Source organism: Petromyzon marinus (assembly GCF_048934315.1).
Source record: "Petromyzon marinus isolate PM22_M1 ecotype Great Lakes invasive population chromosome 68 unlocalized genomic scaffold, UKy_Petmar_22M1.pri1.0 chr68_unloc.1, whole genome shotgun sequence".
Lineage (NCBI taxonomy): Eukaryota > Metazoa > Chordata > Hyperoartia > Petromyzontiformes > Petromyzontidae > Petromyzon > Petromyzon marinus.
Window position 1 is genome coordinate 7,076,108 of NW_027422597.1, and position 16,278 is coordinate 7,092,385.

Here is a 16,278-nt window from a genome sequence, read left to right on the forward strand (position 1 = left end):
GGGACTGTTGTTATTCTTGTCATGGTGTAGTCCGGGACTCTTGCTGTTGTTGTTGTTTTGCCCCAGGCTTGCATTTGGTGTAAAATAAATTGGCAGGAATGTATGTTCTTGCGCAATTTGTACATCTATAGGGGCGTATCTCACTTAATGAGCATTCTATCTCTGATAATTCGCAATAACGAGCGATTTTAATCGAGATTAATTTATTCCAACACGAGCAACACTCTCACTGAAATACTTTTAGTTGCAAAGATGATAATCTTAAGCATCGCTGAACAATGTTTAGCCGAAACATAACCCTCGTGTTCCTCAAAAGAGAGCTCATTATATAACGCATGTTGGGCTGAAAAACGAGTCCTATAAATCCTCGATGGGAAGGATTTCCTATATTTGTATTCCCTTGGTGTACCCAGAATATCCATACTGACTCTCAAAATACATTTTAAAAAGGGCCTCTCTAAGTTTCACAGTAGGGAGCAATGTAGCTGCTCTGTGTGATCCCATTTGAGTAATTTGCAGATACGTTTTCAACATTTGAATGTTCGGCCAAACCAGTAACATTAAAAAAAGAATTGGGAAAGAAGAAAAGCGGAGAACTCACAGGAAACCCATCCAACAGCGGAGGGGAACACGCAAACCCCCCGCAGAAAGGCACCAGAGTCAGAAACCGAACACAGAACGACTCAGCTGTGAGGCACAGTGGTAACACCTTATGCCTCACAGCTGAGTCGTTCTGTGTTCAGTCGTAACACTTGTCCCACCCCGCCTGTCTAATTGAACACACGAATTGAATCGAATTGGGAAGAAAAAAAGCCCCCGTGCAATGGATTGGAATTATGACTAAAGTTTACCATCAGAATGCCTAAGAATTATGTAGTACATTTAGTAAAACATATAACCCATAACTGGTTAATTACATAATTCTGCTAGTCGTTCCCAACCAGTGTGTTTGATGTGTACACCTCCCAGCCCTATCACCTGTCCCCATTCCATGACCAACACATAATCTACTGCGAATCATCCTTAACTTTACTTTACAATTACTGTTCGTACCCCTTCTGGAGATGGTACACCAGACAGCCACTAACAGAAGATTAATACAGTAATTTATCCGAACGTTTAGGCTCCCCTGTCCCAGAGGGTCAGTCCACTTTATACCCAATAACTCGTTTGGTTGGATCGACTAGTTTCTTCTTCTAAAAAAACGTTAAAATAAACAGACCATAAAATCGAGACGTGACAAATAAAAAAAGCTAAAATTGTGTATCAAGCCATATGACACAGTACAAATAAGGAAGATATGCACGTGTAAGATACACGATATATAAAATTAGTTAATGCAAATGAGACAAACAGCAGAGACAGAACATATGAGTCAGGGCATTTTAGATGAGTTATTACGAATTGGATATTAGATGGGCAAAGGGAATAGGTTGGACATGTTAAACTGTAACAATTGACAGCGAATTAAAAAAAAAGAATAATCATGAGCATCCCCACGCTGAGAAACCTGCAATGAAAGCAATCTTACGAGCAAGCTGTTACGAGTCGCAAAAACACGTTGTGTTAAGCAGACGTGTTGTGTAAGAAGTACCGATATAGTTGTCTCTTCTCTTCCATCAGCTGTCAACAGGTGGTTGACGACGAGGCTGAATGAAATAGTTCCTTGATTTTCGGTCACTGGACACGACATTCGCTATGCCGTGAGGTATGGTGAATTGAATATTGGCTTGGCAACATTGATCTGTAATATTTAACGAATAATTAATAAGTAAATAACCTTTGATTTAAAGCTTTCGTGACTGCAGTAATTCATAATCTTAGCTCTTTCGGTAAAGTCACGTTGAAGGGAAACAATAAAATAATAAAAAATATATAAAACAATAAAAATTTCACGACGTTTCGACCATAACACAAACGGTCGTCATCAGGTGTGTCGGTTTGCATTAATTTATTTATTTTTGAACGGTGTATTTATTTATTTAAAAAACGTCAGCGCCACGCGCAGCGATTTGGCAGTTTATTTAGAAGGACTGGTCCATCTATGTTCTGAAAAGAGGAGGGGGGAGACGAAAAATTAATGTATGCTGTCTGAAAGCCACTGTAAGCGTGACCAATCAATTAAGACCTGAAATGGTTAATCAAATGTTTCCAATGATTGCTAAGCCAGAATCCATCTTCTCGGTTGAAATTGTCTCTGTGCTTTTATATGTGGATAGCCTCATGACGAATCTCTCATGGTAGCCAGATGGCTTACAAATAACCTCTGTCTTGGAAAAGTCAATGTCATGTGAGCCTACTGAATTATAACAATGATCTACCACGGCCGAGGTGTTGGTCCTACCGTGTTTAAGGTCTGCTTTGTGTTCACGAATGTGGTCCGAGACATGGCGTTTGGTTTCTCCAATGTAACTACTACCACAGAGGCAACTTAGTTTGTAGACACCAGGGTACTGTATGTCCGGAATCACATCTTTTACAGATGGAACCAGGTCACGGATTTTATGTAATGTGTTGAAACGGACCTGGATCTTGTGTTTATTCAAGATTTTGGAGATCTTTTTTGTGATCCCGCAATGTAGGGTAAAGTGATGGTTTTGAAAGGCTCCTCAAGAGGGTCCTTCTTCATGGTTTGAGTGACACCAACATCACGTTTCACAAACGAAAATAATAAAGAATAGATGTAATAAAAAGATTAAATAACAAATTAAAACAGCAACAATTCACCTTGTAAGTGAACTTACCAAAACATCTGCTGCATGTTGGAATGACTGGAAAGGTGGATGCGGAGGCGTTATTGTTGTTACATGCGCCCTCATGCCCCATTCTGTCTGTACGGGGTGCACGTTCATCCGTCATGCACTGTGCCGACTGCGGCTTAGCTTTCGAGATTTGTCGAGATTGGGAGGATTCTGAATTATTTGTTCACAGGCAATCAGAGGGAAGGGGTACAATTAGTGAGAGAACAATCTGAGGCCCCTGCATTTTCTTTACATCTCCCGTAGTTCTAAATAGAGCCACATACATAACTAAACTATGAAGTTATACAGGCTACAAACATGAATCACAGCCCAGGGTAACTTTGCAAGTGTGGTCCAGATCAGTCAGTCACTCTACGCCTTGGCCAAGGTGATCTACAAATTGCGACAAGATACAATTTAGCAGGGCCTCCACTGTACAAGTTTACAATCTAATGTTCAAAAACTCCACTTTGTGCCTATTTAACGTGAGCACGAAGCATGCCAATATAGGAGACAGGTAGAGCTTACATCGTAATGTCCATACCGAGACTGTGGAATAATTTTACGTCATTGACCACAGCTGTCTGTGCCATCACGCACACACATCAGACTGTCAGTGTGGAATGAATGCAATGCAGGAAGTTACAATTCCAATGACGGCATCATGATGTTTTCTTTTCAGGCATGAAAACGAAAACATTCTGTGCTCTCCCCACACTCACGGAAACACTTGCTGAGATACCCGCTGAGATACTCGCTGTGATAAGCACTGAGTGACTCAGACAGGAGCAGAGCCATGTCCACCCCAGCTGCTGCTGTTGCTACATCTGAGGAACTCATCTGCTCCATATGCCTGGGTGCGTTCCACTGCCCTTCCACGCTGAGCTGCGGCCACTCGTTCTGCCTCGGTGCCTGGAGGACGCTTGGCAGGTGGCCGGGCGCTGCTTCTGTCCCCAGTGCCAAGCCAAGTTCGAGCAGAAGCCGCAGCTGAGCAGGAACGTGGCGCTCGCCAACCTCGTCGAGGAGCTCAGCGTGGGGGAGAAAGCGGCTCCACAGGTTTCCTGTAACTGCTGTCTGGATGGTGAAGTCCCCACTGTGAGAAGCTGCGTTACGTGCAAGGCGTCCATCGGTGAGTCCCATTGTAAGCGTCACCTGCAGAATGCGAGGTTCAAGGAACATGAACTGGTGGAGATGGGTGTCAGCACGGAAGATCGCATGTGCAAGAAGCACAAGAAGCGTCTCGCGTTCTACTGCACGCAGGACGAGAGCCTGGTCTGCACGAGCTGCGCCATCGTGGGGGAGCACACAGGACACAAGTTCAGCAGCGTGGAGGAAGAGCACGAGGCACGGAAAGTGAGTGGAATCGCTCAGAGACCGGAGCACAGAGATGGGGTCGCGACAGCACTCACCACTGCAACACTTAGACGAACTTACAGATAATTTAAAGTGCAAATTGGAAAAACCATAGCCATGCTAATTACGTTTAAATAAATTAAGGCATAAATATTAGCTTCACCTTATAATGTCTGTGCATTGTACGTAACTGTGGTCAAAATTAGTTGACCCGTTTGTTCCCGTCATTCGCATCACCCACAGCAAGTGTTGTAAATATGTGGTATATTCCACTTACTCTTTGGTTCTATTCGGTAAAGTCACGTAGGTAAAAATAAAATAACAAAAATCACAACACAAGTGGCCTTCATCAGGTGAAGGGACCGGACTGTCCAGAGGACAGCGCTGGTGTGAAGACAGCCAAGCCCAGGTCGCGTCCTTTAAGCTGTGTGGGAGGAAACAAAAAACGCCTTGACAAAGGAATTAGCATAAAATGATGTACTGGACCGGCACGGTGGGGGGGGGGGGGGGGGGGGAGTTTACATGATGTTGGTTTGAAGGGAAATAAGATGCTGTGAAAGTTTGGGATACCACTACTTGAAAAAATATACTGTACCATTGAAAATTAGTTTAATGTTTGGTTTGATTTAGAACATCTTTCCAATGATTGCTTAATTTGAAACCATCCTGTCGGTTGAAATTGTGTCTGTGTTTGTACATCTGAATTGCCTCGTGGATAAATATCTGATGAAAACCTGTGGGTTTACAAAGGACCTTGGTATTGGAGAAAACTGCATCGTGATCACCAACAGCGTTGTAACAGTGGTCAGCTACGGCAGAAGAATTCGTTCTGCCGTGTTTCAAATCTGATTTGTGCTTGCGAATTCGGTCAGAGACATGTCGTTTCGTCTCCCCGATATAGCAGTCACCACAGGTGCAGCTCAATTTGTAAACCCCAGGGTACTGTAAGTCAGGAATGACATCCTTCACGGATGGGATCAGGTCACGGATGTTGTGTACTGTATTGAACCGGACCAGGATCTTGTGTTTGTTTAGAATTTTGGAGATCTTTTTAGTAACGCCTGCTATATATGGTAGTGTGATGGTTTTGACTGGAGAATAAAGTGGTTGTTTCTGTATGAAGTGAGAAACAGCTTGGCGGATGGTACGGTCAGAGTATCCGTTTCTCTTGAGAGCCATGTGTACATGTTTTAATTCACTGGTCAGGTGGTGTTGGTCCAAAATGCAATGTGCCATGTGGTATAACGTTTTAATTAGATAATTATTTTGAGTTGGGTGTTGGTGGGAATCAGGTTTCAAGTAGGAATCTGTGTGGGTGGGTTTCCTGTAGACAGAATGCCCCAGTGAGCCATCAGGTCTCCTCTCAAACAGAACATCCAAGAATGGTAACTTGCCATCTTTCTCCACTTCCATGGTGAATTTGATTGCGTGATGTCTAGAATTGATGTGGTGTAGGAAAAGGTTCAAAGCTGGGAGGCCATGTGGCCAAATGACGAAAGTATCATCCACATATCTCTTCCACAGGGAAGGTCTGAGGGTGGAAGTCTGGATGGCGTCTGATTCAAATTTATCCATGAACACATTGGCTATCACTGGTGATAAGGGAGAACCCATGGGGGAACCCTCATTTTGTTTGTAGAAGGTGCCATTCCAAGTAAAGTAGGAATTGGTGAAGCAGTGTCTAATCAGCGCAGGTGTATCCGGGTCTAGTCCATGTTGTACCAAATTTTCAATTATTTCAATGGTATCAGGTACCGGGACCTTGGTGAACAGGGAGACCACATCGAAGCTGACAAGGATATCGTCAGGGGATAGTACAACGTCTTTGACCATAGAGACCAAATGAGCTGAGTTAAGTACTGCAGAGGAGGTCTTGCCAGTGAAAGGTAGCAAGGTATCTGACAGAAAACGTGCTAGCTTATAGGTAGGGGAGTTGATCGTGGATACCATGGGTCGTAGTGAGTGCCTTCTTTATGAATCTTGGGGAGACCATATAATCTAGGGGGTCTTGCAGCAGAAGGTTTTAAGGAGGGACGTTTAGTTGGTTCGATTAGGGAGGTCGAACTTGTGATGATCTTAAATTTTGATTTAAAGCTTTCGTGACTGCAGTAATTCATTTCCTTAGTTCTTTCGGTAAAGTCACGTTTAAGGGAAACAACAAAATAATAATATATATATAAAACAGTAAAAAATAAAAAAAAATTCTCACGACGTTTCGACCATAACACAAACGGTCGTCTTCAGGTGTGTTATGGTCGAAACGTCGTGATAATTTTTTATTGTTTTATATATATTTTATTATTTTGTTGTTTCCCTTCAACGTGACTTTACCGAAAGAACTAAGATTATATAATGTGATGATCTTGTTGGTTTTTATAGTTAGGCTATTAGTAGGGTCATTTTTAATTTTTGAGTAACTTCCATCGTTGAGTAGGTTCTGGATTTTGTTGTACGAACCATAATTACAGTAGCGTTGCCTTTGTCGGCTGAGAGGATGACTATATCACTTCTGTTTTTTAAATTCGCGAGTTCAGAGCGTTCATTTTTGCTGATGTTGCTAATGGGTTTCTTAGCATTCTTAAGAAGTGGCTATTTCAGCTCTCGCAACGTCTGCTTGGATGTGTCCTATGCCTTTAAGGGCCACATCGACCTGAGAGATGATATCATCTACAGGAATATGTTTCGGGGTGACAGCAAAATTTAGCCCTCTAGCCAGTACTGTTTTCAGATTGCCCGAAATCGGGGTGCTACTCTGATTAATGACGATTTTGTTAACGTCTAGTTTTGTTATATGTGGGACTGAGTTCTTCTTCGATAGGTGGTTGAATTTAGAAATCAGGTTAGCTTTGTATTTGACTGAAAGTGAATCGGCAGAAGAAGCAGTCATGTTGTCTACGTGGTTCCAATCAGAAGGTGACCTTTTTTTGTGTTAGCGTTAAATGAGCGTGTAGGAGAGTCCTGTCTAAATTATCGAGTTCAAAACGGAGTAGTCTTATCCTCTCTGAGATTAAAGATAGGCTGGCCTTAAACAGAACCTGTTTAGAATTCGGTGAGGATGCAGCAGCAGATGTGAGTGTGAAAGCGATGGGTATTACCTTGTGATCGCGGCATCTTTTGAGGAAGGTCAGCGTCTCGATGAGCTAATTCCTTTGTCCTTTGTCAAGGCGTTTTTTTGTTTCCTCCCACACAGCTTAAAGGACGCGACCTGGGCTTGGCTGTCTTCACTCCAATGCTGTCCTCTGGACAGTCCGGTCGCATCACCTGATGAAGGCCACTTGTGTTGTGGCTGAAACGTCGTGATTTTTACTTTTCGATTTGAAGCTTTCGTGACTGCAAGGATTCATCTTCTTTGGTTCTTTCGGTAAAGTCACGTAGAATGAGAATAAAATAATAAAATAACACAATAAACTTCTCACGACGTTTCGGCCACAACGCAAGCGGCCGTCTTCAGGTGAAAGGTACAGAACTGTCGGGACGAAAGAGCGTCAATGAACGATGTTAAGATTCGTAGCGACTTTTAAGCTGGTTGGGAGAAGTGAGGCACCTTGACAAAGGGGTTTACATATCAATAGCTGAGGGATTAGCTTGTGACTGGTCATGGAAATGGCTATGTTAAAGTCAAAACCTACACATCCACAGAGGCAACTAGTAATTTAGCATTGAAATAGCTAAGGGATTAGCTTGTGACTGGTCACAGAAATATATGTTAAAGTCAAACCCTACACATCCACAGAGGCACCTCGTACATGGATGCCAAAGGGGGCTGTAACAACTCAACTGTCATACAGTAAAGCGATGTGAAAAACCTAATTCTAAATTACATCAATATAATAAATGTACTCAATATATTCTTCAATAAGCTGAGCTATTAACATTAACTGGGTATACACTACACTATATAATGAATATCATATAGTAAACCAATAAAAACTAAAATATAAACTACCTCAATGTTATATCACAATGTTATAATGTGTGTGCATTACCATTTGCCAAATAAACCCCTTCACAAAATATTGCCAGTGATATTGAATGACCACACTCATTCTTAGCCCAGCGTTAAGCCCAATATCAGTTTAAACAATTAACCAGTCACAGTGTTTTAATAAATCAAGCAAGGGGTCTGTGGGTTGTTCAGAAGAGGACAGACTTTGAGGCCTCTGTGTGGCTTCTTGTGCAGCAAACACTCAGCTCCACATTTACTCACCACAGCTTCAGCACTGTGGAGCCAGAGGGAGCTCAGACTCAAAATCAGAATCTTTATTTAGACTGGAGGAGGAATCCAATAAGCTTTAGAACTCTTTTCATAGATGGTCAGTATGGACGGATCAGCAAGCTACAACAACAGACAATATAAACAACGATAAGAGTGCAAAATAGAGAAAAGGTGAGCAGGTCACGAAAAATAAATAAATAAAATTGCAGTGGTCCCCTCGGTTAACAGTGACATCAGTTAGCATTTCATCATTTAACGTGTTGCCACCCATGTCACCCCGTGGTTTGATTAACGTTAACAATTTGATTAACGGCATGTTTACACTATTCACGCAGGCGCCAATTTCAGCCAATACAAGCTTTTGTAAGGTGGCTGAGCATGCCTCGCCAATCAGAGACGCCCATTTATGAGCATTTAGACCTCAACTGTCATTATTTACTTTGTTTTCTGTTTGTTAGTGGAAACAGCTCTCTTGTAGACTCAGTGAGTTTTGCTGATTTTTCAACTTTTAAGTATATTCTATTAACAGTTATATCGGTTAACAGTAGTTTTCGTGGAACGGATTTAACACTTTAACTGAAGGCCTACTGTGTCTAAGTACCAATTACGTAAGTTTGTCAAGACTAAATGCAAGCTTGGGCAAGGCAGCAAAACAAAAACAAAAAAGGTCCCAAACCACACCAATAAAATAGTACATTAAAATGTAAGTATCGACAAAGGGATTCGTATAAAATTTACAAATCAAATTTTCAAATGCAGTTGTATCCAACACCAATCTTCTGCTTCAGGATATTTTAGCAGTGTTGAATAGGCAGTGAACTAGGGGAGCCGTTTCCTCATGCCCCTTCACTCCCTGTGTGCCGTGCTGTGTAAGTGGAGGGACTGCACCCACTATGGACTCCGTGTCTCGTACTTTGTGAGTGCAGGAGCTCGGACACGCAGGGGATCGAGGATGCCCCTCCTCCCACATTCTGTCACCAAGAGCTCACAGAGGTCATCTCATTAGGAGGAGTGAAGACGAAGCTCATGGGTCTCGTGTGTGTCACTCTGCATTCTACACTGATCTCTGTGAACATCATTCATTACAAACACAATGTTCCAGACAGGCACTGTTGGGTAGCCTGGTGTCCATACTCTTTGGTTCTATTGGGTAAAGTCACGTAGGTGAAAATAAAATAACAAAAAATCACGACGTTTCGGCCACAACACAAGCGGCCTTCATCAGGTGAAGGGACGAGACTGTCTGGAGGACAGCGCTGGAGTGGAAGAAGCCACGCTTAGATCACGACCTTTAAGCTGTGTGAGAAGAAAAAGACCAAGCACCTTGACAAAGGAATTTGCATATAATTTAGCATTGAAATGGCTCATTGAAATAGCTAAGTTAAAGTATACACATCCGCAGAGGTACCCCTTGACAAAGGAATTAGCATCGAATTTAGCATTGAAATAGCTGAGTGATTAGCTTGTAACTGGTCACAGAAAAAGCTATGTTAAAGTTAGAGCATATACATTCACCGAGGCACCTAGTACTCATCAAACAGGAGAATTTAGCGAAACACAACCACGCTCAGACATCGGACCTGTGTGCGAGCAAACAAGGTGTTCTGACAAAGAAATCAGCTATTTTCGTCCGCAGAGCCCCCTCCCGGCAAACTAAAAATTGGCTCAGCCTATACCTTGGCTCCTCAGCTTCCACCTGACAGCCTCAACTCTCATTCACCGCAACCGTGTGGCGCCTGTCTTCATAGCACTAGATGGCAGTACTGCCATCTAGTGTTAACATTAAAATCATAACGCGCACAAATAAAACAAACTAACCGGAAACGAGTGAACTTAAAACAGTAAATAAGTAACACAAGTAAATATCCAATAAATAAGTAACAGAACTGGTAGATAAGCAAGTAAGCATACTGTTAGAGTTACCAGCATTCGACCTCATCATATTACAGCTACTGGACCGGTAGTTACCCCTGTACAGTTTTAGCACTGGTAGATTGCGCACTGCGCAGACAATAGCAGCACTACAGTAACGCCATTGCCTCCTGGCAACAAAGTCATTGGACGTTTGAAACAAAGCTCATGGTCGCGACTGTATAGTGCTCAGCCAATAGCAACGGCCTAAGGGACTCAGCAATTATGATTCCGCGTCTGGTAGACGCTTGTTAAGGCCCTTCCCATTGTGCAGTCCATAGCCTCAGCTGAAACATTCGCACCCCCCTACAACCACTGAAAGTATTACAGTAAACAAAGTGTGCCCACTTTAAACATTGTCGTTTCATTGTACAAACAATTCGAATAATTTAAAACGTGAAAACACGTGCAATTTTAGTGTGAGTGGTTTATTCAGCAGTGCTTTAGTCAAAGGTAAGTGTTGCATAGTGGATAGTCCTATCATTAAAAAAGTTAAACGAGTTATGACATGTCACAAGTGTAAATATGTTTGGGATAGCCCATGCCTCCATATACCCCGCAGGGTCTTGTTTTGTTTGTAAAAAGTGGTATACCCCGCGGGTTATATACGGGAAAACATGGTAAATGTGCAGCAGACCCAACAAATAGCTTCAAAGCGCCGTACAGAATTAAACAAAAAAGATATATATAAAAAAACTTTTTTTAAACACGCTTTTATGAAATGTACTAAAAAGTTTAAAATAAATATTTTCTTTTTCGATTTAAAGCTTTCGTGACTGCAATGATTCATCTTCTTTGGTTCTTTCGGTAAAGTCACGTAGAATGAGAATAAAATAATAAATTGATAAAATAAAATAACACAATAATATTCTCACGACGTTTCGGCCACAACACAAGCGGCCTTCATCAGGTGAAGGGAGCGAGACTGTCTGGTAGGACAGCGCTGGAGTGAGAGAGCCACGTTCAGATCACGGCTTTTAAGCTGTGTGAGAGGAACAAAGAGCCTTGACGAAGGAATTAGCATAAAATTTAGCATTGAAAAGGCTGAATGATTAGCTTGTGACTGGTCACAGAAATAGCTATGTTAAAAGTTAAAGCATACACATCCGCAGAGGCACCCATTGTTAAAAGGAATTAGCATAGAATTTAGCATTGAAATAGCTAAATTAAGGCATTCGCTTGTAACTGCTACAGAAATAGTTACGTTGAAGTCAGAGCATACACATTCACCGAGGCACTTAGTACAAATCAAAACAGGAGAATTTAGCATTGAAATAACTAGGCGAATTTAGCATTGAAATAACTGGGTGATTTGCTAGTGACTGGTCACAGAAATGACTACAAATCTGAGCTATTCACAGTACTATATAGTGAACCAATAAAAAATTAAAATATAAATTACCTTCATGTAATGCCACTGTCATCATGGACAAAACAGAATATAACAACAAAATTCAAGAACTACTCAACGATGGCAGCTATACAAAAATAAAAAGAGATCCCACCAACAGCCTGGTCACCAAAACGAACAAAATTATCTCTGATTCAACAGCATTAATTGATGAGAACAAACAGTTCTTGTTGAAACCCTCTGCTGCCAGACCACCAAGATTATATGGCCTTCCAAAGATACACAAAGAAGATACACCCCTTCGTCCCATCGTCTCTACTATCAGCTCCCCCACCTACAAACTGGCACGTTTTCTGGCTGATATACTGCGACCTTTCACTGGAAAAACCACCTCTGCGGTACTAAATTCTACTCACCTGGTATCGACAATCAAAGACATTTCCCTTTCCCCAAACGACCTGCTTGTCAGTTTTGATGTGGTGTCCTTGTTCACCAAAGTCCCGGTACCTGACACCATCGCTATCATTGAAGACCTGGTTCATCAAGGACTGCATACTGATGTACCCCCCCTGGTGAGACATTGCTTAACCAACACATACTTCACCTGGAATGGAACTTTCTACAAACAAACTGAGGGCACCCCAATGGGCTCCCCCCTATCTCCGGTTGTAGCCAACGTATTCATGGAAAAATTTGAAACTGACGCCATCCAGACTGCCACTCTACGCCCGACCTTATGGAAGAGGTACGTTGATGACACCTTTGTCATCTGGCCACATGGCCAGCCTGCTCTAGACCAATTCCGCGACCACATCAATTCCATACACCCAGCCATCAGATTTACCATGGAGGTCGAAAAAGATGGCAAACTACCCTTTCTGGATGTCTTAATTAAAAGGAGACATGATGGTTCAATGAGCCACTCTGTCTACAGGAAAGCTACCCATACAGATGCTTACTTGAAACCGGATTCCCACCACCATCCATCCCAGAAGAACTGCCTCATCAAGACTCTATACCATAGAGCCCAATGCATTTCCGACCAGGAACACATTACCAGTGAACTCAAACACGTACACCAGGCTCTCAGGGCTAATGGCTACTCCGACTACACAATCCGCAAAGCCATCACTCCAGTCATGAAGAAGGATCCTCTTGTGGAGCCACTCAAAACCATCACCTTACCCTACATTGCAGGGGTCACTAAAAAGATCTCCAAAATCCTGAATAAACACAAGATCCAGGTCCGATTCAACACAGTACACAAAATCCGTGATTTAGTTCCATCTGTAAAAGATGCTCTTCCAGACATACAGTACCCGGGCGTTTACAAACTAAAGTGCCTCTGTGGTAGTAGCTACATTGGAGAAACCAAAAGACATATCTCGGATCGCATCCGCGAACATAAAGCAGACTTGAAACACGGTAAGACGAACTCCTCTGCCGTGGCAGATCACTGTTACAATTCAGTGGGCTCACATGACATTGACTTCTCCAAGACGGAGGTTCTTTGCAAACCAACTGGCTACCATGAGAGATTCGTTCATGAGGCCATTCACATATACAAGCACAGAGACAATTTCAACCGAGAAGATGGATTCAGGCTCAGTAACCACTGGAAAGATGTGTTAAATCATTTCTGTTCTTAATTAATTGTAATTTTACGATGACCTTCAGACCGCAGCTCTTTCGCCAGCATTGCCTCTTAATACCTCTCACACCACGGTTAATGGTATGGTTTACAACATGGAGTATACTAGGGCTTCGCAGCTGTCTCTCTCCCCCTCCTCTGTTCCGACCATGGACGAACTCGTCCGTCTGAACGGGGCCCGTAGCTATCCGTGGTACGGAAATTTGAGGGTAAGAATCCACCCATTTTTTCGCCATATAGCATTGTGATATATAACGACTTATGGTTGGTAGCTTAGCTGATTGGAGAATATAGAGTTTATTGATAACATGAAGGTAATTTATATTTTAATTTTTTATTGGTTCACTATATAGTACTGTGAATAGCTCAGATTTGTAGTCATTTCTGTGACCAGTCACTAGCAAATCACCCAGTTATTTCAATGCTAAATTCGCCTAGTTATTTCAATGCTAAATTCTCCTGTTTTGATTTGTACTAAGTGCCTCGGTGAATGTGTATGCTCTGACTTCAACGTAACTATTTCTGTAGCAGTTACAAGCGAATGCCTTAATTTAGCTATTTCAATGCTAAATTCTATGCTAATTCCTTTTAACAATGGGTGCCTCTGCGGATGTGTATGCTTTAACTTTTAACATAGCTATTTCTGTGACCAGTCACAAGCTAATCATTCAGCCTTTTCAATGCTAAATTTTATGCTAATTCCTTCGTCAAGGCTCTTTGTTCCTCTCACACAGCTTAAAAGCCGTGATCTGAACGTGGCTCTCTCACTCCAGCGCTGTCCTACCAGACAGTCTCGCTCCCTTCACCTGATGAAGGCCGCTTGTGTTGTGGCCGAAACGTCGTGAGAATATTATTGTGTTATTTTATTTTATCAATTTATTATTTTATTCTCATTCTACGTGACTTTACCGAAAGAACCAAAGAAGATAAATATTTTCTGTTCAAGTACTTTGCATTATATGTTTCATATACTCTTGTTGTATCTGACTCTAATTGAAAGCGTGGGGCGCAGGTACTATTTTTGAGCAAATATGCCTGTATGGGAAGTAAGTGTTCATATCTTGTTAATATGTTGTAATTTGAACGCAAAGGTTTAAAGCCATTTATTTTTGTGAATGTCTGCATTGAGATTGTAAAGTAACTGTACAATAATAAGATATTCACTACATATGAAATGTACAGCTTTTCACGTATTGATGTTTGTGAATATGTATCGATTGACAATTGCAAGTAACTGCTCATATGTTATTAATATGTCTTCATTGAAAAGTAAACTTTTGATGCCGTTTATTTTTGTTAAATATCTGTGCATTGACAATGGAACGTAACTGCTCAAATGTTGTTAATATATTAAAATGTAAACGTTGAGTTTTTAAGCCTTTTTATTTTTGTGAATGTCTGCATTTACAAAAGAAAATAACTGGTCATATGTTGGTTGTATGTTTTAATTGAAACGTCACATTTTTATGGCGTTTATTTATGTGAATTTGTGCATTGGCAATGGAATGTAACTGTCATATGTGAAATGTTATAATTTAAAAGTTTAGTATTTCAGCCGTTTATTTTAATGTCTGCATTGCCCATGGAAAGTAACTGCTCATATTTTGGTAATATGTTCAAATGTAAACGTTAAGTGTTTATGGCGTTTATTTTTGTTATTATGTCTGAATTGGCAATGTAAAGTAACTGTCCATATGTAGTTAATATTTTAATTGTAACTGTAAGTTTTTATGGCGTTTTTGTTTGCTAATGTCAGAATTGGCAATGGAAAGTAACTGGTCATAGGTAGTAAATATGTTGTAATTTAGATGATGTGTTTAGGCCGTTTATTTTGTGAATGTCTGCATTGGCAATGGAAAGTAACTGGTCATATGTTGTTAATATGTTGTAATTAAAATGTTTTGTTTTAAAGCTGTTCATTTGTGTGAATGTGTGCATTGACAATGAAAATTAACTGGTCATACGTTGTTAATAGGTTGTATTTGAAACGTTACATTTTTAAGACGTATATATTTGGTAATGTCTTAATTGGCAATGTAAAGTAACTGCGCATATGTTGTTAATATGTTCTAATTACATGGTTACGTTTTTGAGGCGGTTTGTTTAGTAAATATGTGTGGATTGACAATGGGAAGAAACTGCTCATATGTTGTAATTGTTACCGAAAAATTCAAAGGCGTTAATATGAGCGCCCCACGCTTTTATTTAGAGTCAGTTACAACAAGAGTATATGAAACATATGTAGTGTTGTAAATATGATGAATAAACTTCTTTATGAGGCACACGTTGTTTATTGTTTTTTACTACAGTGTCCCTAGCAGGATGGGTACATCGGTCCCTTCACCCGTATCCTAGGCACTATGGCCTCCGAACTATACGGGACCTAACTCTGATCACCTGTTCCCTATCGTCCTCCGGCTGGGACCTAGGGGAGCATAACTGACCCCGACCTCCTGGTCCGTGGGTCCTGACCACTGGCCTTACTGAGCTCCAGCCCTTAGAAGGACTGCAGAGCTTGGGTCCAGGGTCCTCTCTGCCAGGGACCTATTCTCCCTTGACCACTGCCCTCTCTGAGTTCCAGCCCTTAGAAGGACTGTAGAGCTTGGGGTCCAGGGTCCTATTCTCCAGCCCGGTCTTCTGTCTTCGGCGTGTAGATACCCGAGCCAGAGCTCTCAGAACTCTGGCTTATATACCCGTTCATGACCGGCTCCACCCTGGCCGCGCCTTCCTTCTGGAACACTCTAAGGTGACATCATTCCCCCGGTTCCCCCCCACCCGGGGGCCCGAGGAATGTGTCCCAGGATCCATTTACTGGGATCCACCGTTGGCCTCTCTGTGACCCATGGCATTTGCCCTGGCGAGGTAATGCCTCTGCACTCTATTGACGTAAGTGGAACTACAGGCTGTTGAATGGTGAGTGATATATTTCAAAAAAGCGTGTTTAAAAAAAAGTTTTTTTTAAATATATATTGTATTTAGTACTTTTAAGTGGCATAAAATGTTGTTACCAATAATATTTGATTAATTATGTACAAAAGTTAAAACATTTAAGTAT

At 41.5% G+C, this 16,278-nt stretch overlaps 1 pseudogene; it reads left to right on the plus strand.

Moving 5' to 3' along the window:
• The first annotated feature begins 3,590 nt into the window (after positions 1-3,590).
• Positions 3,591-16,278, plus strand: part of LOC142908052 (uncharacterized) — a 40,942-nt pseudogene continuing 28,254 nt past the window's right edge.